The sequence below is a fragment of the Talpa occidentalis genome, unplaced genomic scaffold (genome assembly GCF_014898055.3).
Source record: "Talpa occidentalis isolate TD23 unplaced genomic scaffold, MPIMG_talOcc4v2.1 talOcc4.13, whole genome shotgun sequence".
NCBI lineage: Eukaryota > Metazoa > Chordata > Mammalia > Eulipotyphla > Talpidae > Talpa > Talpa occidentalis.
The window spans coordinates 92,914,822-92,918,891 of NW_023601322.1; positions in this window are offsets into that span (position 1 = coordinate 92,914,822).

Here is a 4,070-nt window from a genome sequence, read left to right on the forward strand (position 1 = left end):
ATGAACAGCCTGAGTTCATCTTTTTGATTGCTGAGTAATATTCCATTGTGTATATATACCACATCATCTGTTTTTGGGCATTTGGGTTGGTTCCATATATTATCTATTGTAAATAGTGCTGCAATAAACATAGGGGTGCAGTTCCTTTTGAATTAATGTTTTTATGTTCTTTGGGTAGATCCCAAGTAGTAGAATTGCTGGGTCATATGGTAGCTCCATTTTTAGTAGACTGAGAAACCTCCACACAGCTTTCCACAGTGGTTGGACCAGTTTGCATTCCCACCTGTAGTGTAGGAGAGTTCCTTTTTCTCCACATCCTCATAGGGTTATCATTTAAAGATAATCTAGAAGAGAACACTTAATAAGAATTTTATATCGGGCCTCCCTGGCAGCGCAGCGGTTGAGCGCTGGGTTGCGGGGCTGCCCGCAGCCTCTACAGCGCCGGTTCGATCCCTGGCTGCTCCCCGGCCACCAGAGGAGGGTCCCACATGGCGCGCAGACCTCTCCTGCCGCCCGCTGCTCCCCTCAGCAGTGTACTTTGGTCCTTCTGCCTGCTCTGCTCCCTGCTCTGGCTCTGGTGGGTTCTCTCACCCTCCCGCGCTTCTGACTGTACCCAGTGCTTATATGAATAAATAAATAAATATTAAAAAAAAAAGAAAATGCACATCTCTTAAAAAATAAAAAAAAAACATGCACAGGTTTTAAAAAAAAAGAATTTTATATCATATATTAAGAAAATATATCAAGATAAAAAATGAGAAGAGTAAAGTAAGGGGATTCTGATTGCTAAGTTCATGGCATTTTGGTACATCTTGGTTTCCTTTTGGTGATCCATCCTTATCATATTTTTTAGAAATAAATTCTGATATATAAACAGAACTGATCTGATGGCAACATTTTCTCGGAGGTATTTTTTATTCAGCAAAAAAGTGAACTATTTCTTTTGACTCTATGGCCCTGTCACTACATTCACACAGTTATATAATAAAAATAAAATTTTTTGAGAATCCAGTCATTGCAAGAACTTCCAATTCATGCTCTTGATATTCAATTTTGTTAACTATTCATGTAAATTTTAAAGGAGAGTCTTACATATCATATAAGTAAGTCATACTTTATGGAAATTGACTGTGCTTAGCTGATTTTTTTTCTTTATATTGAGTCTGAAATCAAATTTAATGAACTTTCTCCAAAATGGCAATTTCTCACATTCAGAATTTGTTTGATGAAACAAAGATTTCTATGCAGACATAAAAGATCTTGAAGAAAGTGGTGAGAAACCTCTGCAAAAGTCTAACCTGACAGATTTTGAACAACCTATTCAGGGCACATGCCTTAGGAGGCCAGAAACCTCCTCCTGACAGAGTAGAGATGGAGCAGCAAGATCACGGGCCTTGTGAATAATTAATAGATCAGTGTAAGAATAATTAAAATCCCTTCTTAACCTGAGGTGAAGAAAACTCCCCCAGATAAAAAAGCATTTTCTCTTCCATCGGAATTATATTATGCATTTCAATATACTGAAACTGACCCGGGTAGATAATTTGTTCTATGTGTTCTAAAGCGTGATCTACTTTATGAGATTTGTTTTGAAACTGTATTTTAGTTTGATTTTTATTAATAAATATTCAGCATCATAAACATTTCAGTAATTTTGGCCATGTAAGATGACGGTACATAGCAATATAAATGATTTTGTTTATTTGGACACCATTTATCTACCATCTACTCTGGGTGACACTTGGCAGAAACAGAAAAATAGGAAGTAAACGCCCATCTCCTATGATTTCATGTTCTCAAAGGCAAGACTGGTGTGAAATTCAATATATTCAATATATTCATTGAATTAATGAATTCAATTCATTAATCATATCATTTTCCAATAGAAGTATACTATATGTGTAACATGCTATATATAAATAGTATATATGCAATATGCAATGTTACAGATAAGATTATATATTGCATTGTATACAGTATATAGAATATATATATTGTGTATTATATATAGTATATAATCTATTTACAGTAGATATTAGTATATATTATATGTCACATGCATATATTATATACAGTATGGAGCAGGGACAGATTATCTGCTATACTATAAATATGCCCATTTGAAGCAGGGAAGAATAAGACCAGCCTCCGCAGTGACTGAGCTTTTGTTAGGCCAACATGAGGAATAAAGTTTCTTTTGCTGATACCTGATGGAGGTTTCTAAATTAGACGCTATTTCTATGGAAGCAACTTTTCATTGCCTGTGGTCTCCATGGTCCCTAACTTGCTTTCTACAAGGTCTTCATTGTCAATCTCCTTGCATTGGAGAGAATGCCATCCTTTGGGTGTGCCCACTTTCATAGTTTGTTTCCTCTTCAAATAAGGATGGTGATCTGAAATTGTTTTAATAAATTCAAAAATTTCTTCTTTGACATCATGTCATTGGTAACACAAGTCCCTCGAAACTTTGTAGTAGGCTTCTGATTCATTTATTGCCGATGACTTTCACTGGCAGTAACCATACTCAATATACGTTCCTAGACAGACCTCTTTTTTTTTCTGGGCTTGCTCATACTTAAACTTCATCTCTCAACATAATGGTGTAACTTGACATAAGTGGAACAATAGTTCTGAAAGGGAAGAGACCTTTAATTTTTTTTTGTGGAGCTGAATAACTCAATTCAACTGAAAAAATACCACTGGGTCTTGAGTACTCAATGTATTTTAACTGACATCACACCAAAAGACACAGACAGTGAATAAGTACAAGCACATTGGTATAACATGTTATATGTCATAGAGCTTCAGGGAGATACCAGTACACATTTGTCAGAATGGCCAAAGTCTAGAATACTAGCAACACCAAATGTCGGCAAGGATGTGGAGCAACAGACTTCTCAACTTTGCTAGTGGGGAAGCAAAATGGAGCAACCACTTCTACTTTGGAAGCTTCGTGGTTTCTTATAAAACCGAGTATACTGTTACCATACAATCTAGCAATTACATTCCATGGTGTTTACCCCAAGGAGTTGAAAACTTACATCCACAAAGGAGACTACATGTGGCTCTGCCCCTCTGACTTCACCAGAACTCATTTCTTCCTTCTTGACTTTTTCTCCTACATGTGTAATATATATATTTAATTTTAGTTTTTCCTTTTCTGCTTCTCCCTCTAGAAAGAAATCTCCATGAAGACAGACATGTTTGCTTTATTTACTGCTGTATCTCTAGTGCCTAGAAATGTCTGTTATGTCATAGGTGTTCAACTATATATTTTCGAATTATAGTTTTGATTAGGAAACAGGCAACATAGTTGAAATATGATGAATGAAATCACTCAGGAAGAATGTTTAGAATCAGATACCATGGAGCAGTGGAAATAAGGGAAAAAGAAGAATAGTTGAAAGACCAGATTTGATTGCAACTCACAAAACTCCTAAGAAATCAGTTGTTTCATGTGATAACACAAATCATGCCAAAGATTCTTAAAGTTATCAAATCACTTCTAGAAAGTATAGAGGGATGGTGTGAGTATGCTTATGAGTGCATGTTTGATGGGGAATTATGAGAGGGAAAGAAATTAATAGCAAGTTACTTTCAAAGATCAGATATTTGGGAGAATTCATTTCAGTTGATGGACCAGCATGGACATTTGGAAAATCTTGGTCTAATGTAAATAACAAATGTTCAGTTTTAGTCTTGTTTATTTTTCTCTAATTGCTGTGATCCTTTCATGAATTCCAAATCTACTGTTAGTAAAAATGTATGTCGACAGCTCAAAAATTAAAATAACTAGCACTCACATTTGAAAAGCAGCAAAGAATCCTTTGTCATATCATTTTCCAACAGAAGATCTAAATTAGGAACTAGGTTGGTTTTACTAAAATTTAATTTCTTTGTAACAATATTTCTCTTCTGGTGTTTAATTCTTTCAACTTGATTGCAATTCAACTAATTGTATGGAAAGAATTAGTAAACTAACTTTAAAAGACTAACTCCTTTGTTTTCTATATTCCTTTATTTTTCAATTCATAGGAAGTATCCTGTCTAATTGAATGTGTTTACAAACT